Genomic DNA, 25,285 nt, shown 5'->3' with positions numbered 1-25,285 from the left:
CATAGCAATAGATAACTAATACATACACATACGTATATATTTTTATTCTCACAACCACCACGGGATAAGTGGTATTCTGAGGAAACTAAGGCTTAGGTGGTTACTTAACTTACTCAAGGCCACACAGGTTTTGGTTGCAGACCCATGATACCATGCCCATATTTGCTCCACTGTATTATACTATCTCTTTTCACGTCCTGTTTCTTTCAGGCAGCTTATCAGCTATCTCTCCCCAACTTTGATTAGCTTGCCGTCAATGCTCTCATTCAAAAAAATGGCTAAGGACATAGTCCAGAATTACACTTCTGGAGATGTCCCTTTAGGATGATATAAACCCATTAATTGGCACATTTTTGGTATGATTGTTCAACCAATTATTTATTATCCATCCTATATTCCTTCTGGTATTCACAAGGATATCGCAGAGATGTTGTCAACATCCTGCTGAAATTCAAATAAACTAAATGAATATAATAAATATAGCCATACTAAGTACAGATTCCTCCCAATTTACCAGTCTAGTAATCCCTTTAGAAAGGGAATAAGTTTGCATTGACTATTTCATTTCCTCCTCCTTCAGTATTATGGACATTACCATCATGCATTACTACTCCCATCACCTCACAATTATCACTGATTTTGATAAATAAGTAACCATTTTAGATACACTATTTGGTTTAAACCTCAGGACTACCCTATGAAGTAGGTTGTTCTCTTATTACTTCTACTTTACAAATAGGGAAATTTGGCTTATAGAAATTAAATAACTTGCCCAATGTCATTTTACTAAGAGGTGAAAGAGCTGGGGTTGAAAGCAGGCCTTCCTTACCCACCAAGTGTGGGCTTTCTTTCTTTCCCTTTCCCCACTTTTCTTCTCTCCTCTCCTCCTGTCCCCTCGTCCTCTCGCCCTACTTCTTCTTCAATAAATTCTGATAGGTTTACAGTTATCACAGCTTCCTTTCCTGAATATCTACAGATACTTATTTGTTTAATAGTTGAAGAATATCACCCAAGATAGATATCAAGGTCACCAACCTTCAGTCTGCTGAAATGACCTTCTGAATATTGGTTCCCTGACTCCAATCTTTGGAGCTTCTCTGCGCCCCACCCCTCCATAATAGGCACAATTTCCACTTTCTAAAGAATGCCAGCAGTGGTTCAGCCAGCTTATCTACTAGGTCTCTGTACTCTGGAATGTAAATTAGTTCCAGAAACTTGAGTTCATTTAAAGCAGTTAGGTGATCTCCTACAATCCCAGTCATGTTTGATTTCATTCCCTGGAACTACAGTTCATTTTATCTTTTTCAGTCCAAACAGCATCCTCTTTAGGGATCCCTGGGTGGCTCAGTTAGTTAACGTCTGCCTTCAGCTCAGGTCATGATCCCAGGGTCCTGGGATGGAGTCCCTCATCGGGCTCCTTACTGAGCAGGGAGCCTTTTTCTCCCTCGGCCTGCTGCTCCCCCTGCTTGTGCTCTCTCTCTCTTTCTCTCTCTCTCTGACAAATAAATAAATAAAACCTTTAAAAAAAAAAAAACCCAAACAAACAGCATCCTCTTTGAGAAGACTAAATCAAAATAGAAGGTGAATGCTGTTTTTTTTTCATTCATTAATAGTATACCATCCACATAGCCTTCATTGTTCTTTTTGCTACAGTGTAATTTTTAAAAGTTTTATTTATTTAAGAAACCTCTACATCCAATGTGGGGCTCCAGCTCAAGACCCTGAGATCAAGAGTTGCACACTCCTCTGACTGAGCCAGCCCAGCACCCTGCTGCAATGTAATTTTTTAATAAGGAAGACTTTTATATATGCACCTCTATGTTCATTGCAACATTAAAAAAAATTTTTTTTAAAGATTTTTATTGATTTATTTGACAGAGAGAGCCAGCGAGAGAGGGAACACAAGCAGGGGGAGTGGGAGAGGAAGAAGCAGGCTCCCAGCGGAGGAGCCCGACGTGGGGCTCGATCCCATAACGCCGGATTCACGCCCTGAGCTGAAGGCAGACGCTTAACGACTGAGCCACCCAGGCGCCCCAACATTTTTAAATTTTTTATTTAAAGTCAATTAATTAACATATAATGTATTACTGGTTTCAGAGGTAGAGGTCAGTGATTCATCAATCTTAAATAATACCTAGTGCTCATTACATCACATGCCTTCCTTAATGTCTATCACCCTGTTACTCCATCCTCCCACTCACCTCCCCTATTGCAACATTATTTATAATAGCCAAGATGTGAAAGCAACTTGTCTATTGATAAATGCATGGATAAAGATGTGATATGTATATATATACGTATCATACAGATATATAATGGAATATTACACAGCCATAAAAAGGATGGGATCTTGCCTTTTGCAACAACATGGATGGACCTAGATGGTATTATGCAAAGTGAAATAAGTCAGACTGAGAAAGGCAAATGCTGTATAATTTTGCTCATATGTGGAATTTAAAAAACAAAACAAATTAAAAAACAAACAAAAGACAGAATCAGATCTATAAATACAGAGAACAAACTGATGGTTGCCAGAAGGGAGAGAGGCGGGGAGATGGGAAAAAAGGGTGAAGGGAAGTGGGAAATACAGGTCTCCAGTTAGGTAATGAATAAATCATGGGAATAAAATGTATATCATAGAATACAGTCAATTATATTGTATAGTTGTATGGTGACAGATAATAAACTCACTTGTAGTGGGCCTAGCAAAACATAGAGAGATGTTGAATCACTCTGTTGTATACTTGAAACTAATGTAACACGTGTGTCCACTGTACTCAAATAAAAAATTAAAATAAAAAAATTAAAAGGAAGACTTTTTATTTTTTAAAAAAGATATTATTTATTTATATAAGAGAGAGCATGAGTGCGTGGGTCTCAGTTCCAGGACCCTGAGATCATGACCTGAACCGAAGTCAGATACTTAACCTACTGAGTCACCCAGGCGCCCCAAAGGAAGACTTTATATTGTCTTCAGTATTCTAGTCTCTTATTTCCCCCTTAATTTAATACAATTCAGTAAATATTCATTTATACATGCTTTGATCCAGGCACTTGGCTAGATGCTAGGAACAAAGAAGTAAGCAAAACAGATAAATGCTCTTATGGAGCTTATAGTCCAATAAGAAAGGCAGATTTTAAGCTAACAATTGTATGTATGAGAAGTGTCAGGAAAAGAGTGTATAAGAAGCATATTAAGCCTAATTAAAAAGTTCAAGTCTTCTTGGGAAAAAAGGCACTTAAAAAATATAACCAATCATATATAAACTCTTTCAAGAAAGACAGGAGGCAATATTTCCAAACTCATTTTATGAGGCCAGAATAATCCTGACTCTCAAACTTACAAGAAAACTGTAGCCTAAAATATCTCATGCAGATAGATAAAAAAAATCATTAACAAAATGTTAGTTAAAAGAATCCAATGAAATATGAAAATGATAATAAATCATGACTAAGGTGGATTTACCCACATGAACAAGTACAGAAGAGAAAAATCATATATCACTCAATAGATTCAGAAAAATAATAAAAAATTAAGTACCAATTCACAATAAAAATTCTCACCAACAAAGAATAAAAGTAAACTTCTTCAACCCTAATAAAGGGCATCCATGAAAAACCTATTTAATTCTAAAGACTGAAAACTTTCTGGCCAAAGCAAGGTTATCTGCTCTTACCACTTCTATTTAATATTGTAATGAGGTCCTACTCTGTGCAATAAAGAAAGGAAAAAGAAAGACCCCTACCGAGATTGGAAAGGAAGAAGTAAAACTTTCTCTATTTGCATGTGACATGATTTTGCAAGCAGAAAATTCTAAGGAATCTACAAAGAAACTATGAGAACTAATAAGTGAATTTAACAAAGTCACAGGATACAAGTGGAATATACAAAAAGCAATTATATTTCTACAGTCATGCAATGAAAAATTGGTAAAGAAAAAAACTTTAAACAATAACATTCTTTATAATATTATAACAAAACATCAAGTATTTAGGGATAAATTCAATAAAATGTGTAAGATCTATATACTAAACACTATGATGCATTGCTGAGGTAAATACAAGAAGACCTAAGGAAAAACGTACTATGTCCATGGATTGGAAGATTCAATATTATGAAGTTGACAATTCTCCCCAAATTGATCTACAGTCTTCAAATCTCAATCAAAGTCTTCTCAGGATTTCTTTTCTTTTCTTTCCTTCTGTCTGTCTGTCTTGTAGAAATTGCCAAGTTTATCCTAAAAGTTACATGGAAATGCAAGGGACCTCTAAAGACCAAAACAATCATGGAAAAGCAAAAGCTGAAGTGTATACACTACCTTACTATAAAGCTAAAGTAATCAAGACTAAAGTTTAACAAGTAGATCAAGAGAACAGAATAGAGAATCTAGAAATGCACTCACACATATAAAGTCAATTGATATATATATATATATATATATCTTTTTTTAACAAAAGAGCCAAAACAATTGAGTGGGAAAAGTAAAGTCTTTTCAACAAATGGTGCTGGAACAAGCAACTAGCTATCCAGATGGTACAAAAAAGAACCTTGACCTCAACCTCAAACCACCCACAAAAATTGATTCAAGATGGATTATAGACCTGAATATAAAAGCTAGATTTCTAATGCTTTTAGAAGAAAATGTAGAGTAATAGTGTCACAAACTTAGGGTAGGCAAAGATTTTTAAAAACTGGACCCAGAAGGCACTAACCATAAAAGAAAAAATTGATCAAATGGACTTTAAAAACTTCTGCTCAGTGAAAGACACCATTAAGGGAAAAAAACAAGCCAAAGAATGGTAGAAATATTTGCAACATGCATATCTGACTTGCAACCAGAATACATAAAGAACTCCTACCATTCAGTAATTAAAACAACCCACCCAAAACTGAGCAAAAGATTTCAAAAGGCACCTCACAAAGAAAATGGCCAATAAAGAATTAAAAAGTGTTAAACATCATTAATCATCAGGGAAATGCAAATTAAAACCACAATGAGATACCACTTCATACTCATTAGAAAAGCTAAAGTTTAAAAGTCTGTGCTCACTTTAGCAACACATATATTAAAATTGGTATGATACAGAGATTAGCATGGCCCCTGTGCAAGAATGATAGGCAAATCTGTGAAGTGTTCCATATTTTTAAAAATAACCTTATAGTGATAATCACTTCACAACATATGCATATATGAAATCATCACATTGTACATCTTAAATTTAAACAATGTTACATGTCAATTATATCTCAATGAAGCTAAGGGAGAAAAGACGACTGAAAACACCAAATGTTAGCAAGGACGTGTTAACAATAGGGATTTTTCAGACATTGTTGGTAGGGATGTAAAACAATACAACCATTCTGGAAAAAGTCTGCCAGCAATTCCACCCTTAGATATTTATCCAAGAGAAATAAAAACATATGTCCACAAAGTTCAGCATCCTTTCATGAAAAAACTCAGAACAGATTAGGTATAGAAGGGAATGTACTTCAACAAAATCAAGGCCATTTATGGCCCACAGCTAACATACTCAATGGTGAAAGACTGAAGACTCTCCCTCTAAGATCAGGAACAAGACCATGCCTTTTCAACTATATAGTATTGGAAGTCCTAGCCAGAGAAATTAGGCAAGAAAAAGAAATGGAAGCCATTCAAATTGGAAAGGAAGAAGTAAAATCGTCTCTGTTTGTAGATGATATCACCTTATATAGAAAATCTTTTTTAAAAAATCCATCGAGGGGCACCTGGATAGCTCAGTTGGTTAAGTGTCTGCCTTCAGCTCAGGTCATGATCTCCTGGGATAGAGCCCGCCTCAGGCTCCCTGCTCAGTGGGGAGTCTGCTTCTCCCTCTCCCTCTCCCTCCACCCCTGCTCATGTGTACTCTCTCTCTTGCTTGTTCACCCTCTCTCTCAAATAAATTAAAATCTTTTAAAAAATTGAAAAATTAAAAAATCCATCAAAAAACTGTTAGAACTAATAAATGAATTCAGTTAAGTTGCAAGACACAAATCAATATATAAAAATCAGTTGCATTTTTATACACTAACAACAGACTATTTGAAAAAGAAATAAAACAATCCCATTTACAATAGTATCAAACACAATAAAATACTTTGGAATAAATTTAATCAAAGAAGTGAAAAATCTGTACACTGAAAACTGTAAGACTTTGATGAAAAAAATTGAAGAAGACACAAACAAATGGAAAGATACCTGTGTTCATGAATTGGAAGAATTAATACTGTTAAAATGTTCCTACTCCTCAAAGCTATCTATAGATTCAATGTAATCTCTATCAGCATTCCAATGGAATTTTTCACAGCAATACAAAAAAAAATCCTTAAATTCATATGAAACCACAAAAGACCCTGAATACCTAACTCAATCCTAAGAAAGAACAGAGCAGGAGATATCACACTTCCTGATTTCAAACTATATTACAAATCTATAACATAATCAAAACAGTATGGTACTGGCATAAAAAAATTTACACAGACTAATAAAACAGAATCGAGAGCCTAGAAATAAACCCATGTATAGTATAGTGAACTAATATTTGACAAGAGAGCCAACAACACTCTATGGAGAAAGAACAGTCTCTCCATTAAATGGTGCTGAGAAAACAGGATATTCAGGCAAAAGAATGAAATTGGACCCCTGCCTTACACCACTTACCAAAGTTAACTTGAAATGGATTAAGAACTTGTATGTAAGAACTGAAGCTATAAAACTCCTGGAAGAAAACATAGGGGAAAAGCTTCTTGACATTGGTCTTGGCAATGATTTTTTTAGATGTGATACCGAAAGCACAAGGAACAAAAGCAAAGATAAATAAGTGGGACTACATCAAACTCAAAGCTTCTGCTCAGCAAAAGAAATGGTCAACAAAATGAAAAGGTAACCTACAGAATGAGAAAAAATATTTGTAAACCATATATCTGATAAGTCATCAATATCCAAAATACATAAGGAACTCCTACAACTTAAGAGCAAAACAGCCCAAATAACCCAATTTAAAAATGGGCAGAGGACCTGAATAGATATTTTCCCAAAGAAAAGATATTAACGGCCAACAGATACATGAAAAGATGGTCAACATCACTAATTATCAGGGAAATGCAAATCAAAACCACAATGAGATATCACCTCACATCTATAAAAATTATTTAAAAAAAAGAGGTAACAAATGTCAGCAGAATGTGGAGCAAAGGAAACCCTTGTGTTAGGGAGAATGTAAACTGGTACAGTCATTCTGGAAAACAGTATGAAGTTCCTCAAAAAGTTAAAAATAGAACTCCCATACAATCCAGCAATCCCATATTTGGGTATATATCCATAGGAAATGAAATCACTGTCTCAAAGACATATATGCACTCCCGTGTTCATTACAGCATTATCCACAATAGACTAGTCAGGAACAACCTCAGTGTTCATGTATGAATGGATAAAGAAAATACAGTATATGTGTATAGTGGAATACAATTCAGCTATAAAAGAAAAGAAAATCCTGCCTTCTACAGAAATGTGGATGGACCTTGAAGGCATTATACTAAGTGAAATAGGTCAGAGAGAGAAAGACAAACACTGTATGAGCTCAAATTATATATGGAATCTAAAAATCCAAACTCATTGAAATAGCGAGTAGAATGGAGGTTGCCAAGAATGGGGTTGGTAGAAATGGGGAGATGTTGGTCAAAGGCTACAAACTTCTAGTTATAAGATGAATAAGTTCTGGGGACATAATGACTCTACTTAACAATACTGTATTATATACTTGAGAGTTGCTAAGAGAGTATATCTTAAATGTTTTCACCACCAAAAACAACAACAACAAATCCCCCACAAAAAACCCAGGTAATTATGTGAGGTAATAGAGGTGCTAACTAACCTTACTGTGATAATCATTTTGCAATATACATATGTATCAAATCATCACTTTGTATACCTTAAGCTTCTATAATGTGCCATGTATATCACAACAAAGCTGGGGGAAAATGTGCACAAAAAGACTTGTAGACAAATGTCATTAGAAACTTTATTCATAGTACCCAAAAACCACATAATGCACATGTCACCTAACAGGTGAACAAAAACAAATTGTGCTATATTCATATAATGGAATACTACTCAGTAATTAAAAGGAACAAATGTGCTGGTACATAACACAATGTAGATGAACATTTCTCCAAAGAAGATACACAAATGACCAATACGCACATGAAAAGATGCTTAACATCGTTAGTCATCAGATAAATATAAAAAGCATAATGAGATACCACTTCATACTCACTAGGATGCCTATAATAAAAAGGAAAGATAATATCAAGTGTTGGCAAGAATGTGGAGAAACTATAACCCATGCATTGCTGGTGGGAATGTAAAATGATGCAGCTACTTTGGAAAACAGGCAGTTCCTCACAAAGTTACACACAGAATTACCATATGACCCAACATCCCACTCCTAGGTATATACCCAAGAGAAGTGAAAACATATGTTCACACGAAAACTTGAATGCAGATGTTCACTGCGGCATTATTCATAACAGCCAAAAAGTAGAAACAACCCAGCTGTCTGTCTATGGATGAGTGGATAAACAAATGTGGGACACCCATATGATGGAATATTATTTGGCCATAGAAAAGGAATGAGGTCTGCACTCGATACATACTACACATGGATGAACCTTGAAACCATTATTTTAAGTGAAAGAAACCAGACACAGAAGCCCACATATTGTATGATTCCATCTATACGAAATGTCCAGAATAGGCAAATCCAAAGAGACAGAAAGTAAAGTAGGGGCTACAAGTAGGTGGGTGGGGGGAAAGTAGCAGGTAATTAGTAATTAGTTACTGCTAATAAGTATGGGATTTTTTGGGTGGTGGGGGGAGTTGGTGATGAAAATGTTCTATCTAAAATTGATTGTGGTGATGGTTGCACAACTGTGTATGAATACACTAAATACCACTGAACCGTACATTTCAAGTAGGTGAATTTTGGGGCATCTGGTTGGCTCAGTCCATAGAGCATGATACTCTCAATCTCAAAATTGTGAGTTCAAGCCCCACATTGGGCATGGAGTCTACTTTAAAAAAAATAAAAAATAGGGGCACCTGGGGTGCCTGGGTGGCACAGTGGGTTAAGTGTCTGACTCTTGGTTTTGGCTCACATTGTGATCTCAGGGTCATGAAATCAAGCCTGGCATCAGGCTCCGCACTCAGCATGGAGTCTGCTTCAGATTCTCTCTCCCTCTCCCTCTTCCCCTCCCACTTGTGCTCTCTCACGCACTCTAAAAGAAAGGAAGGAAGGAAGGAAGGAAGGAAGGAAGGAAGGAAGGAAGGAAGGAAGGGAGGAGGAAGGAAGAAAGAAAGAAGTGAATTTTATGGCATTCAGTTATATCTCAAGCTATTTTTTTTAAAGATTTTATTTATTTATTTGACAGAGGTAGAGACAGCCAGCGAGAGAGGGAACCCAAGCAGGGGGAGTGGGAGAGGAAGAAGCATGCTCATAGCGGAGGAGCCTGATGCGGGGCTCGATCCCAGAACGCCGGGATCACGCCCTGAGCCAAAGGCAGACGCTTAACGACTGTGCCACCCAGGCGCCCCCTCAAGCTATTTAAAAAAATTTTTTTTAAAGAACCATTTATACAATCCTTTTCTGTGAGTTTTCTGTTCATTTCCTTCATGAAATTTTCTACAGAATTTTTAGTATTTCTTTTTCTTTTATTCATTTATTTGAAAGAGAGAGAGAGCATGAGCAGAGGGGAGGGTCAGAGGGAGAGGGAGATTCCACACTGAGCAGCGAGCCGGACTCGTGACTCGATCCCAGGACCCTGGAATCATGACCTGAGCCAAAGGCAGATTCTTAACGGGCTGAGCCACCCAGGCACATGAATTTTTAGTATTTCTATAACTGATTTTTAGGGACTCTGTATGTAAGGATATTAGCCTTTCATCTGTAATATAAGTTGCAAATATCTCTTCCTGTTTGTTGTTAATCTTTTGTTCTTATTTATAGGGCTTTTTTGTCCTTTTTTTATCTAACGAAATACATCAATAGTTTCTTTTATGACTTCCAGGTTTTTTGTCATTCATATTTAGAAAGGCTTTTCTCTCTGTGAGATTATAAAAACATTTTCCTGTGGTTTCTTTGAGTATATTTATGGTTTCAATTTTCACATAGAAATTTTTGATCCATCTGGAATTTATTTTCATGTAAGGTGTGAGGAAGGAGTCCAACTTTTTAGAAGATGGCTACTAGTTGTGCTCATTCATTTAAAATGCCCTACCTCCTCCAACACAGGGTAGTACCATTTTCATATTTGGGTCAATTTAGGGGCTTCTCCATTCTGGTCCATTGATTTTTACTTTTCTATTCATGTGCCAATAATGAATGTTTGTATAGAATAGTGATGAAGAGCATATATTGGAGCCAACTTTCTGAGTTTAAATTTAACCTCTGCAACTTACTGGCTCTGTGAGTTTCAGCAAGTTCATCGTAATGGGCTGTTGTGAGGATTAAATGAATTATTTTATATATATAGCGCTTCGAACAGTACCTGGGACATAGTGTTTTATGTTAGCTATTTTATTAATAAAATTTTATAGCCTTATAATAGATTCTAAATCTGGTAGAGCTAGTGCCCCATTATTTCTTTTCTTTCTCAGGATATTCCTGGTTATTCTGGTCTATTTAGTTGTTCTGTATAATCTTTACAATCAGCTTGTCTCAACAAAATAAGGAAACAAGCAAAATAAAATCCTGTTTTTACTGAGATCGTGCTAATTATAGATTAAATTAGGAGCACTGACAGCTTTATGATTTTTAAGTCTTCCTTTCCAAGAACACAGTATGCCTTTCCATATGCCCAAGTCTTCTTTTAGGTTCTTCAGTAGTGTTTTAAAGTCTTCTACATATAGTCTTGTATATTCTTGTTGGGTTTATTGCTAGGTATTTTATCTTCTCTTGCTATTATTAAAAGGGACTTTTCTTCTCATCTGAATATATAAAGGCTATTGTTTTTATTTTTACTTTTTTTATAAAGATTTCTATTTATTTGTTTGTCAGAGAGAGAGAGAGAGAGAGAGAAAGAATGAGCATACAAGCAGGGGGAGATGCAGGCAGAGGGAGAAGCAGGCTCCCTGCTGAGGAAGGAGCCGTCTCAGGACTCAATTCTGAGACCCTGGGATCATGACCCAAGCCAAAGTCAGAGGGTTAACTGACTGAGCCACCCAGGTGTCCCAAGGCTATTATTTTTAAATAAATCATTGGTTTTAGTATGTTCTGTCTAATTGCCTTGCTGAAGTTTCATACCTTTTGTAATAGATTTCAACTTATCTGGGGCTTTCCAGTTTAAGTATTTGTGTCACTTACAAATGATGTAATTTTCCTTTTCCTTTAAAATTTTTATCTCTCTTATGTCTTTTTCCTGCCTAATAGTATTGACTGAAATAGTCAGAAAACTGAAAATAATGGTAGGAAACAGTAAAGAGTGAAACTGTTTTTATAATTACATCTAGAACTCCTATTTCATATTTCCTCCTTTTGAGATGAAGATACATGAAGGCAAATAAAAGATGTAAATTTTCAAAGAAGAAAAAAATAAATAAAATGAGATTTAAAAAGAATTTTTGATGTAAGAATTTAGAAAAAGCTCCTACATTTAAAAAAAAAGGCCATACAAATGTAACTCAGCATTATCTATACTGTGTAAAAACACTCATGAATAAAAAAATATTAGACCAAGGAGAGAGAGACCTCAGGAGAAACCAAACTTGCTGACACCTTGATTTAGACTTCTAGCCTGAAGACTGTGAGAAAATAAATTTCTGTTGTTTAAGCTAAAAAAAAAAAAAAAAAAACCACCAAAAACAAAACCAAAAAAACCCAAGACAAACAAACAAAAAACCCCACTAGGAATAACAGCAAGTATATAAATGGTGAGTGCTGTCAGTAGTGGGTTTGGAGGTGATTATTATTCTGCTTCATTACACCTTTCTGTACTACTACATTTCTACAATAAGCAAGTATTTCTTTAATGATCAGAAAAACATAAACAGAAGAAAAAGAATTAATCAAGTATACTGCTTTTTGGCTGAATGTGACTTTGGGCTTAGGGCTTGACATTTGAAATCCCTATCACCATGCTCTCCTAACTCAGTCCAGTCTTGTGATCTACATCAAAAATGCTTTATCTTTATCTTCCATCTGGCTAGGTAGTCTACGGTCTAATCCCATGATGATGTCACTTCTCTTCTGCTCTTCTTTTATCTGAATCCAGATGTTCTCGAACATGCTCCCACCCTCAGATTTGTGACTAGATACACATGCAGCTATAGATCTTTTTGATACCAAACTGCTTTGCTTCTCTTAAGTCTCTTAAATATATTTCTTTTTCCTTGCCCATGATTCTTCCCACAAGACCTCTGAATGACCCACAGATGGAAGTATCCCACAGGCAAATCTGCTCTTGACTACTCCTGAGCATTAACTCTCCTTGAGCAAGCATAGTTCTCAAGTTTTTGAACCCTGGGATGTCTCCTAAGACACTCCAAGGAAACCCTCTCCAGCCAAGATGATGACTAATACAACTTTTGGAGATACAGCGTTCTTGGAGGAAGTCCAGAAACCATATTGATTGGCTTTATTACAAATTCATACTATCTAACCTCAACTGGATGCTCATGGCTACTGGGTAATCCTTTTAGTCATCTCCTTCTGACTTTGTGTTGCATTCCTTACAACAGCTGCTCCAGACATTTTCCATTCTCAAATTTCCAAACTAACCCTTTGCCCCAACTCCCAACTCTAAGTAGATATTTTACTGAGAAGATCGAAGTCATCTGATTTCTTAGACCTTCAATTTCCTTCCCCCATGCCTTAATATTTCTTTTTGTCTTCAGTTAATCCTCACCTCTTCCTTCCCTTTCTCAGAGAAAGAATCTTTCCTATTTCTTACTGAGATTAATCTCTCCACCTGTGCTCCTGAGTCCATGTTCTTTCCCTTTCTCTGGGACCTTGCTCTATCAATTATCCCCTTACATTTGCATCTTTAATCTTGCCTTTACCATTAACTCCTTGTTATCTACCTGCACATGTTTAAGTGATCCCTTAATCTAAAAAATCTTTCAAAGACTACTTGCTAAAGCTTTCTTCTTTTTTTTTCAAAGCCGAATTTCTCAGAAGGCTGTGCTGTATTCATTATTCCCCTCTTTCTCACCACCCATTCATTCACTCAGTAATCCTCTCAGCGTTGCTTCCATCATTCAACTAAACTATTCTCTTGAAAGTTATGGATGATCACTCAATCACCATAGATTTGAAGGATCTTTTCTTAGTTCTCCACCTGTGACAACTGATACCCTTGCCCAACTTTTCCTTGGAACTCTCCTCCTTGGTTTCTACAAGGTCGTATTATGCTTTTTCTTTTCATACATTCTGATTGTTTCTTCCCTGATTCTTCTCCTCCTCTTTTTTTTTTAAGATTTCATTTATTTGTTTGACAGAGAGAGAAAGAGAGAGAACAAGCAGGGAGAGCGGCAGGCAGAGGGAGAGGGAGAAGCAGGCTCCCCACTGAGCAGAGACCCTGATGTGGGGCTCAATCCCAGGACCCTGGGATCATGACCTGAGCCGAAGGCAGACACTTAATGGACTGAGCCACCCAGGCACACCAAAATAAAATTTGGAGGTCACTTTAGATAGCTTTTCAATTTATTGAGCAATGCCAATTTAGTTAGAAATTCTCAATTCTCAGCATTTCGCATTTCTTTCCTTTTTTTTTTAAGATTTTAAAAACCTATTTATTTGAAAGAGAGAGAGAGAGCAAGCACATGAGCGGGGGTGGGAAAGTGGGGAGAGGCAGAAGCAGACTCCCCGCTGAGCAGGGAGCCCGATGTAGGGCTTGATCCAGGAACCCTGAGATCATGACCTGAACCAAAGGCAGATACTTAACGGACTAAGCCGCCCAGGCGGCCCTCTCACCCTTTAAATATAAGAATCTCCCAAAGTTCTTCTCTTATCCCCCTCTATCACTACACTTTCATTCCTCAGTGATCTCATCCATTCACATGATTTAACTACTGACCATATTTCCTCTTCCAATCTCTGTATCAGTATTGAATCCCCCATGACAAGTTCATTTGAAAGGTGTGCTGGCTTTTCAAACTCAGTTGACTCTGAAATCAAACTACAGCAGTAACCCTTTTAACTAACTCCACTTATTCTGTTTTTCATTTTTCATTTTTTAATAATATGCTTATGCTGCTCTTTCTCGATTTTTAAGTTTTAGACATTATCTTTGGACTCTTAGCTGAAGAGGGCAGTTATCTTTTTTACCACCTACACACACTTCCCATCTTCCAGTCTAATATTTAGTACCAACATTAGCTTAAAATATTCAGTACTTATATTCTTATGCTATATAAATATTATTCATAACCAAGCTGCAAAGTCTCATACAACTTTTCGTTTTTCTTGGAATAATTGCCACTTTCTTTGTTTGCTTGGAGTTTCTAAGTATTAAACACTACTTTAAAAAAAAAAAGATTTTATTTATTTATTTGACAGAGAGAGAGGCAGCAAGAGAGGGAACACAAGCGGGGGGAGTGGGAGAGGAAGAAGCAGACTTCCCACCAAGCAGGGAGCCCGATGCCGGGCTCGATCCCAGAACGCTGGGATCATGACCTGAGCCGAAGGCAGACACTTAATGGACTGAGCCACCCAGGCGCCCCTACTTATTATTATTTTTTTTAATTAAAGATTTTATTTTCAAGTAATCTTTATACCCAACGCAGGGTTCACATTCACAACCCAAATAAAGATTTATTTCTTTAACTGAAGTATTCATCTCTAACTCTCTAACCGAATGTAATCTAACACAACAGGCTTTTTAAATAGATCTATTTATTTATTTGAGAGAGAGAGCGCAGCTGCGAGGGGTAGAGGGAGAAAAGAATCTTAAGCAGACTCTGTGCTTAGTGCAGAGCCCTACGTGGGGCTCAATCTCATGACCCTGAGATCACGACCTGAGCTAAAACCAAGAGCCAGACGCTTAATCGCCTGGGGCACCCAGGTGTCCCTAACACAAGTTTTATCAGTTCTATTTTTTATATTCTTGTACACATTCCTCTAGGAGTTTTCTGCTGCTCCAGTTTGAATTGGCTGTTTTCTAGCTCTTCCGCACAAATGGTTGTCTGGGACTAGCCTTCATTATTATCCTAAGACTTCTCTTAAACTCTCTCCTGTGTTGTTGGATCCCTTGTTTCTAGATCCCATAATTTCATCTTTTTAGATTTATTCCCATTTTTTGAGAAAAGACATTCTCCAGTAGTTTCATGAGAAAAGCTGTATGGGAGTTAAAATTTATAAGCTCTTGCCTATCTAAAAATCTACATTCTATCTCATAATTGATTGATAATTTGGCTTGGTGCAGGATTCTAGGTCAGAAATAATCTTCCCCTACAATTCTGAAAATATTGCTTTATTGATTTTTTAGCTTCCAGTGTTGCTATTGAGAAGGCTGATGGCATTCTAATTCTTCTGTTTTCTTTTTTTTCAATGTTATACTCCTGGACTGGGTCTCTAAGTTTCTTGTATCATTTCTCTTACTTTCCATTTTTTTGGGCCTCTTCTGGGCAATTTCCTCAACTTTGCCTTTCAGCCCTTCTATTGAATTTTTTTCTTTTTCTTTTCTTTTTAGAGGGAGGAGGGGCAGACAGAGAAGGAGAGAATCCCAAGCAAGCTCCATGCCCAGCGCAGAGCCCCACTCGAGGCTCAATCTCACAACCCCCAGATCACGACCTGCGACAAAATCAAGAGTCGGACGCTTAACCGACTGAGCCACCCAGGAGCTCCTGAATTTTTTATTTCTGGTATTCTAATTTCTAAGAACTCTTTTTTGTTCTTCTTCTTCTTTTTTTTAATAGCAGGCTAGTCTTATTGAATGGATCCAGTATCATCTCTTTTTTCCCCCCTGAGGATATTAACAATAGCTTTCTTAAAGTTTTCTTTTCCTCGTATTGTCACCACTTCTTCTGAGTTTCCTCCTCCTCTGCCCTGTCAGTTTTGTCTTGGCTTCTGACTATCATGTTCGAGACTTCCTCCACATGACTGGTGATCTTTGAGTATGTCCATCCATATTTAGAGTGAGATATTAAAAAGCTGGTTATCTCATTGGATGGAGCTTGTTAACATTGATCTTTACTGTACAATGAACAGGTTGAGACCTGGTCATTTCACAGTGGAACTCCTAAACATCAGATTCATGGGGACTTTTTCTGGGTTTACTTTAGTTTCTCCAGAAAATATTCGAGACTTATGTTTGGAGGGGATCCATTTGGCAGCCAGCATTCTGAGAGCTAAGCAAAGGCAGGGAACAGGGCATCAATATTTGGCATAGAGAGACTGTCTTAATCTCCTTGTTTTCATTAAACTATTTCATCTCTGCTCTGAGTCCCTCATTTCTGAGTTGAGAGTTCCTCCAGTTTAGTTTCTCCAAACTCCTAATGGATTCAAAAGGGCATGACCTTGATGCTTGATGAAGGGGAGAGGATCTGGGGATCTAACTGCTCCATATAAAGGCTTTCAAAAAATTTTCTTGTTTTTAGCTTTCCCCATACCCCCAATTTCAGAGTACCTGTCACTTCCAATTCCTGACCCCTAGACCTCTGTGGCACAAACTGACACCTTTCCCTTTTGTAAGTAGTTAGTCACCAGCTTTCTGTGCTAAATTAGTTCCTACTTAGCCATCTGCTGTCCAGCTTCTAAAATTTAGTTGACACCTGTCTCTTACTGTAATCTCTTCTCTTGTTCTTTTTGTCCTTTTGGCTTTCTATCTTTCTTACCCTTTATTATAATTTTAGTGTGTTCTACAGAGAGAGAAAATAAACATGCATATTTGGCCTGACACTTTCTACTAGTCATCTATAACAGTTTACTTACATGTCTATTTTCTCTCCAACTAGATTATGAACTCCTTAAAAAGAGAACTATATGCTCCTTATCCTTTCAGTCCCAGGACCTAGAGTAATAACCTGGCACAGAGGGCACATTCAACAAATACTGCTGAGTGAATGAAGAGATGAATGAATGAGTTCTCTGCATACCTTTCATCACCTCACACAGTGCTTTGAACACTGAAAGCATTTAATAAATACATGAATTCAAAAAGGAAAGCCTTATGATTGACATTTTGTATTTAAAATTTCAAATATATGGTTCTCAGAAAAACTTGTTTGCATGATAATAAATACAGTTTACATAGCTACAGTATTTAGGGTGTATGCTACAAATTTAATGTAATCGTGCTAACCAAGTAACTACTGAAGTGAATCCTGACTTCATTGTTTGGAAAAGTCTCAATCTTAACGTCCTTTTCAAAAATAAACTTTTGTTTTTGTTTTGGCCCCATCCTTCATGTCCTACTTTTTTATTTTTTTTTTAATAGAAGAAGAAAGGGATAGAAATATATTAATCACCAATTAAAAGACTATACAAAAGCCACTGGCTGAATTGAGAACAAGCTTCTGGACAGAGATGAGAGAATTACAGAGTGCTCATACTGAGGTCTTCCATCTTCAATACACTAACATAATGAAATGCAGCCATAGCTTTTATATCACTTTAGGTCAATATTCAGAATAATTATATTTACTTTTCTAGGATCTGCTTTTTAAAATGCTCAAGTATAGGGCACCTGGGTGGCTCAGTCAGTTGAGCATCTGACTTTGATTTCAGCTCAGGTCATGATCTCAGGGTCGTGAGCTGGAGCCCTGTGAAGGGTTCTGAGCTTGGTAGGGAGTCTGCTAGGGATTCTCCCTCTCCTTCAGCCCCTCCCCCTGCTTGTGCGTGCGCATGCTCTCTCTCTCTCAAATACATAACTAAATAAATAAATAAATCTTTAAAAATAAAATAAAATGCTCAAGTATACTATAGATTCAAATAAAGGCAGCTTATTGAATAAGCTTGGTAAGACAGCAAATTTCTCTACCACAAATAATATTTGCTTGTTACTCTAGATAAGCTGGTTTCCTCACCGTCTTTTCAAATACCATTATCACTTCAGTGCTCACATGGCCTAAAATGCCCTCTTCCCTTCTCCTAGTCAAATTCGGCCATCTCTCAAGGTCCAACCTGAGCCTCCTCACTTCAATAAAAGCTCCCATGTGACCTCCTCTTCCTGGGGACCTGTGGCACTTCTTTGAACCACATATCCTGACACCTGGTTACACTCTGTAACACTCTTGAGTCATCTTCCCAACTAGATTGTATGCATCTTGGCAGCAAGGCCACAGCTTTCTTTTCTATATCTCATAACTCCTAGTACTAATTTGGGCAAATAGCAGCTGCTCAAACAAAACTAACTTTCTTTCTTTCTTTCTTTCTTTCTTTCTTTCTTTCTTTCTTTCTTTCTTCCTTTCTTCCTTTCTTTCTTTTCTTTTCTTTCTTTCTTTCTTTCTCTCAAGATTTTATTTATTTATTTGAGAGAGAAAGTGGGTGAGAGAGAGAGAGCATGAGTGGGGGGAGGGGCAGAGGGAGAGGGATAAGCAGACTTCCCACTAAGTGGGGAGCCTAACATGGGGCTGGATCCCAGGACCCTGGGATCATGACCTAAACCAAAGTCAGACACTTAACGATTGAGCCACACAGGCACCCCCAAATTTTCTTTTTTTTCAAAATAAAAATAGTTTCATTTTTATTGTGATTGTGAAAATGTTGCATAATCATTATTAAAAAACCTCAAACAATATAGAAAGTGTGAAGAGAAAAGTAACATGCCAGCACTGAGAGAAAACCACTAATAACATTTTGGTAAACCTCTTTCCAAACATTTTGGTATGCATATAAACATGCACAGACATAAGATATATATAATTTTATATAAATGGTATTACACCATTCTGCTGTTCTGCAACCTGAGACAATAAATGTCGATATTTCAGTATTACTTCCTTGTCCATCATTGCCTCCTGAGTTTTATTTTAAAAGTAGAAATGTGCTTCTAAGGAATTATCGGCCAATTAGCATGACAAATAAGGTTGTGAACACTGGAATTAGGTATTTTTCAGACTACTAATTCTTTTGTCGGCAGACCCACTGTGATTATGTGACTAAATTCATCTACTTGTTCGTATTTTAAGATATCGGTCACCTGGTAAATGTCTTCATGGATTACCCATTAATCTTTGTATGTTTTGTTACACATCTTTCCTGAGATTTCAATTAGCTAGTACATTCTTACATTCTTCCTGCAAGTGATTAGAGGTGATGATAAATACTTTCCGGTATCAGTTTCGTCCCACTTGCACGGCCTCTTAGCACTAAAAGACTTTTAAATGATAGTGGTGATGGCAGAACCTACTTTATAATTTGTTCATGCAAAATCCATTAATACTGGGTTTTGAGAGAGAATAATTTAAAGCTCTGAAGGTCCTCTTTGGTTCCTATGTATCTAGAAAAACAGCACGCAACCCATGAAGCTCCTTCTCATCAATCTCCGTGCCAGATGAGAATTTCCAGAACTGTTTTTGAAATCAGGGCAAGGAGAAAAGAACAGGGCAGGGAATCCTTGGCTGCAAGAGCTGGCTTCAAAGAATTCAGTGTGCTGGGAGCAGCGGCCAAGTGGGCGCGACTAACTGCACCCTTGCACCAAAGCCAGAGAACAAAGATGAAGGGTGAGGAAATGAAGGAGATTCTTGAAGTGACTTCCCAGGAGGAATCTCAGATCGGCCACACCCAGTCCCTTCATCTTGGTAAATAACTCAGCAAAACTGCAAATGGGCTGAGCAGCGTCCCTGCGGGAGCCTCTCCCACAGAGGGGGGATTTCTTCCTTACTGCTGCTACATGCAACTTCCCAGACCCGCGCTTGCCTGCAGGGGAAGTGTGTGCTCTCCCCAAGTCGTGGCATGTTTATCAGATGAACAAACAAACAGCAAATAGCTCTTGGAGGGTTTTCCCTGTTTCCTGGCAGCAGAAGGACGGCAGCTGTTGTATGGTTAAATGGGGGATTTAGCCTTTTTAATACAGTTTTAGAAGTTTGTAGTAGAAACCTTCCTTTCTGTCCCTATCTGATGGTTAAATTGAAATCTGAACTGTTTCTTCCAAGACATTTCCAAGCTGATCTTATTGGAAATGGACTGCAAATAAGCATGGCCCATCTAATGATCCAGCAGGCATTCATGAATTTATTCACCCAGCATTTAAAGCATCCAAAACAAGCAAAGGCACTGACTGAGGATTCAGAGATAAAATATGCTGTCTCTGCCATCAAGGGAGTTAACGATGATACTTATCACAATGACACAAGCAGCTGGCATTGAGGGAGCGGTTATTATGTGCCAAGATCACTAACTGTTTTTATCTGTGATCTCACTGAGTTTTCACAACTTTGAAGTAGTATACTCTCCATTTTACAGATGAGAAAATGAAGGCCTGGAAAAAGTAACATGACCATGGTCGCACAGCTGTATCTAATAAAAGTCCACCCGAACCTAGGGCCACCTAACTCTAAAAAGGCTTTCTCTTTAGTGCTTCATGTGAAGCTTGACACTACAAATTTATAATCTAGATCGGGATGTAAGAAAGACAAAAAAATCCCTTTCTTCTTGACTCCACATGATATCTTAGCAAAGAGATTCTACGTTTGCAATAACTACACGTAAGATATGCTAGAGTAAGTGCCAGAAGAGAGATCATTTTTGAGTGGAGGTCACGGAGGGCCAGGAGGAGAGGATGTGATAATCACAAGGACTTTTAGATGTGCTACTTGAGCCGGGGCTACGTGAGAATGGGCAGGAATGGGACAGACATGCAAGAAAGTTCCACACCGAAAAGCAAAACAACGATGTGCAAGGGGAAAAGCACAGGAGTGTTTGGGGGAAAGTGAGTGTCTGTGTGGTTAGAGTCTAGGCTATGCGTAGGAGTGTAGTGGTTGGAAAGGCTGAGGTTAGATCAGGAGTGGCCTACAATGTAAGGTAATGGAATTCCTTATTTCCTTAGTAGGCAATACAGAACCATGGACATTCTAAGCAGGGATGGACAAGCCCAGAGCTGTGCTGTAGAGAATTATATTTATAAAAGATTTTGCAGTAAGTAGTTCTCAAGCTTCAATGGTTATCAGGATCACCTGCAGAGCTTTTAAAATGAGTGCGCCCCACAAAAACTTCCAGAGCCACAGGAACTCTCATAAACTGCACTTAAATGTGGAGAATGATACAATTACTTTGGAAACCTGGGAACATGTGCTAAAGCTGAACACACACATTCCCAGCAATTTCACTCCTAAGTACATACCTAACAGAAATCTATATACCAAGAGACATAAAAAAGTACGCTTACAGCAACATTGTTTGTACCAGCCCCACACTGAAAACAATCCAAATGCCACCTATGGTAGGGCGGATAAACTGTGGTTTATACACAAAATGGAAGTCCGTATAACAACGATAAAGAACTGCAGCTAAGCCCAACAACAAATGAGAAATATAACATTGAGCAAAAGAAGCCAGACGCTGACTACATGCTCTATGATTCTAGCAATGGAGAGTTCAAAATCAGGCCCATAAAGGTTATGGTGATAAAAATGAGACTAATGATACCCTAGAGGAGATTAATGACTGGAAGCGGGCCTGGGAGAGGCGTCTGCAGTGTTGGTAATGTTCTCTATCTGGATGAATATTCTATGAGTATGTTTATTTTGTAGAAATCCATGGTGCTGTATGTTTATTACTTTGCATGTTTCTCTACATATGTTATACTGCAAAACATTTTTTTACTTAAAACTTTTCAAAAAGAAAAAAATGGCATAGGCCCCAACCCAAAAGATTCTGATTAAATCAGTCTGGGACGTGGCCTTGGCATCACTATTTTTTTTAAAGTTCCGTAAGTGAACTTGATATGCAAGTAGGGTTGAAAACCACTGAGGGAGAGCAAGGACTGGAGCAAAGAAGAAGTTCAAAAGTTATTCAATGTTTCCCACACTTGAGAGATAATAAGAATCACCTGAAATGCTTGCAAAAAAAGAAAAAAGAAAAGAAAAAAAGAAAGCCCGAGGTCCCTCCCTTGCTGACTGATTTAGTAGGTTGGAGATGGGCTCAAGGAATCTGTCTTTTTGACAACCTCTCCAGTGCTGGGTTAATGAGGCCCACCTCTCCGATTAATTAGGGTTCTAAATTAGGGTGGTGGCAGTGGGAATGAAGAGCAGGTTATGCCAAGCAACATAAAACCGGAAAAGATTAAATTTTCAACACTACTTTTACTTGCTTTTATATACTGCCAACTTGAAATCCACCAAAACAACCAAATTTGAGTACGGTTTATTAAATTGACATCCTTAACCTAAGGTGGTTTTATTTTGATTCATAGTGTGTAAGTTTAAATTAGTCATTTACTTTTGTTTCTAACAGAGCCACGAAATCAGGAGGTTTCAGAAGCCTAAGGCACACCATTCTGTTTTCTGGTACATCTACTTTAGAGAATGGGCTTAATAACATCTCATAGTACAGTCTCACTTCAGCCTAACTTTAAAAAATCCTTGGTTATATTTTCAAAGGACTTCTAAATTATGTTTATTATGCCCTTCAAAGCATGAACTATGTAGTAAAGCAAGTACTGTGCTTCCCCGAATGACAAGAATCATGATTTTTAAATTTTAAATAAAAGATGGAATAACCATATTTTTTTTCTCTTGAAAACAGGTAAAATGGAACTTAAAGAATTTGTAGCTACCTTTCCTCCGTCTGTAAAGCAATGAAAGAAGATCACAGACAAATGCAATACATTTTTATACCTTAACTTCTTTGATCACATTTTAGGCTTTCGGGGAATCACTCATTGATCTCAGAACTGAATGTCATATTTATGTTCATTTAGCATCAGAGCAGGAGCACTTGATGCTAACGGCAAGAGCACTTGACTGAGAGAATGACTGAATTTATCAACTGGCTGGGAGACATTGGGCCTCAGTTTTGGGGGGGGGGCTGATTTTTTTTATCAGTCTGATGCGGGAAGGGCTGAAGTACATCAATAGTTTTCTTTTTTTTTTTTTTTTTTAAAGATTTTATTTATTTATTCGACAGAGATAGAGACAGCCAGCGAGAGAGGGAACACAAGCAGGGGGAGTGGGAGAGGAAGAAGCAGGCTCATAGCGGAAGAGCCTGATGTGGGGCTCAATCCCATAACGCCGGGATCACGCCCTGAGCCGAAGGCAGATGCTTAACCGCTGTGCCACCCAGGCGCCCCCTGAAGTACATCAATAGTTTTCAAACCAGAAGACTAGAATTCTTCAGAGGCATTAATAAGGTTCTACAAATGTTTAATTTTAATATTTTTCTTATTAAAAACCTACCTTTATTTAAAATCTATGAAAAAAACAAAATGCACACTAAATCTTTCACATAGTAAATTTTATTATACAGACACAACCGACCTGCGCTTTCCCGTTAACGCACTGTGGAGCTCCTTCTGTTCCACAAATGTATATATGTGTTTGAACCTGTAAATGTGCCACTGATTAGAAAGCTTTTTATCTGCCTGCTTGTTTTCTTTTCTTTTTAATCCAGGACTATATTGACATAAAGACTGAGATTACATAAAATCTTTAAATTCTACTGGGTGAGAGTACAGATGTTAATAAGCCCTCCTCTTTCTTGCCTCTATAGGATGTGGTTATTGAACCAAAGTAGGTTTATTACTTTATTAAATGTTTGATAATTATAAAATAGAAGTCTTCAAGTGTTAAGATACTAAAGCAAAAATGTAGTCATGTCTGAACTGGGACTGGAAAAGCAATGGCGGAGATAATTTATGGAGTAGTGGATCATAAAAAGGCAGGGCACTAAAATGTCCTCAGATGCTGTGTAGATAAGCACGAGCAGTTAGAATTAGGGTTTTTCAAAACACTATAGGATAGATGTCATACAAATTGACACAGAATGTCAGTTTTATTAGCATAAGACTTAGATTGCAGACCTTTCAGAGTTATTTACAGAGATTTCAGTAGTGATACCAGAATTTATCCTTTTATACTAAAGTTTTATAACTGACATGAGGCAGTTGTCAGAACAATAGTCAAATGAAATCAACTGCTATTATTTCTACCTTAAATAAATTCATTAAATATAGGTTTATGAACTGGGAAATCTTGCTGATATTTTACATAATTCAAATAGCTCAATTAAGGCTTACAACACTGTCATACTTACAGCCTCAGATAAAATGTTAGTGATGAATCAAAACAGGATTTGGACTCAGCATGCAAAACAAAATTTTTCTGTGCTGAAACTATGAATAAAAAGATGGCCTTGGTATTAGTCTGCTTGAGCTGCCATAATACCACAGACTGGGTTGCTTCAACAACAGAAATTTATTTTCTCCCAGTTCTGGAGACTGGAAGTCCAAGATCAAGGAGCTAGCAGGGTCAGTGTCTGGGAGTATCTCTCTGTGGTTGCAGAAGGCCACCTGCTCACTGTGTCCCCACACGGCAAAGAGAGGACACAGGCTCTCTCTCTGGTGTCTCTTCTTGTAAGGACACTAATCCATTTGGATCAGGACCCTAATCTTATGACCTCATATAACCTAAATTACATCCTTATAGGCCCTACCTCCAAATACAGTCACCTTGGGGTTAGGGCTACAACATATGAATTTTGGGGCACATAATTCTTTCTATAGCAGCCTCTTAGGTATCTGATTTTTTAAAGAAATAACACCATAAATCAACTCATATATAATAAGACACATTTATTTTTCTCCAAACAATGAAGTTTTTAAACTAGCTAAGAAAATTATTGATTTCTCCAAAGCGATTATTCGTCAATTAGGAATGTGAGCAATTGTTAGTTACATTAGTTACTCGGCTTTGACACAACAATTTACTATCACTCCGTTTTTTAATATTTAGGCATATAACTAAACTAATTCAGTTTAACCGCCCCCAAATTGACTGGATGTCAAGATGTTAAAAACAAAGCTATAAGTATCTGCAGCTAATTATCTATGTGAATCACAACTTTCTTGACAAGCTTTTATCTCCAAACCGAATACTGGAAAGCTTTCCCCCAACATCAGGAATAAGACAAGGATGCCTGCTTTTGCCACTTCCCTTCAACACAGTACAGGAAGTTCTAACCAGAGCAATTAGATAAGAAAAAGAAATACAAGGCATCCAAGTTGGAAAGAAAACGGTAAAACTATCTCTATTTGAAGATGACATCATCTTCTATGTAGAAAACCTTAAAAATCTCTCTCTTTTACACACACACACACACACACACACATTATTACAAC

At 37.4% G+C, this 25,285-nt stretch overlaps 1 protein-coding gene and 1 non-coding gene across 3 annotated transcripts in view; one reads left to right on the top strand and one right to left on the bottom strand.

Annotated features, from left to right (window-relative positions):
• The window catches only part of CSTPP1 (centriolar satellite-associated tubulin polyglutamylase complex regulator 1), a 182,236-nt gene that overhangs the window by 65,429 nt on the left and 91,522 nt on the right, over nucleotides 1-25,285 (bottom strand). The gene's annotated exons all lie outside the window — the stretch shown is intronic.
• On the top strand, nucleotides 5,044-5,147 carry LOC113265131 (U6 spliceosomal RNA). The gene has a single exon (XR_003319925.1). It is a non-coding gene; the product is annotated as a U6 spliceosomal RNA (small nuclear RNA).

This window comes from Ursus arctos, unplaced genomic scaffold, assembly GCF_023065955.2.
Source record: "Ursus arctos isolate Adak ecotype North America unplaced genomic scaffold, UrsArc2.0 scaffold_23, whole genome shotgun sequence".
Taxonomy (NCBI): Eukaryota; Metazoa; Chordata; class Mammalia; order Carnivora; family Ursidae; genus Ursus; species Ursus arctos.
The sequence above is the reverse complement of the archived record's forward strand: the minus strand, read 5'-3'. Positions and strand labels throughout refer to the sequence as shown.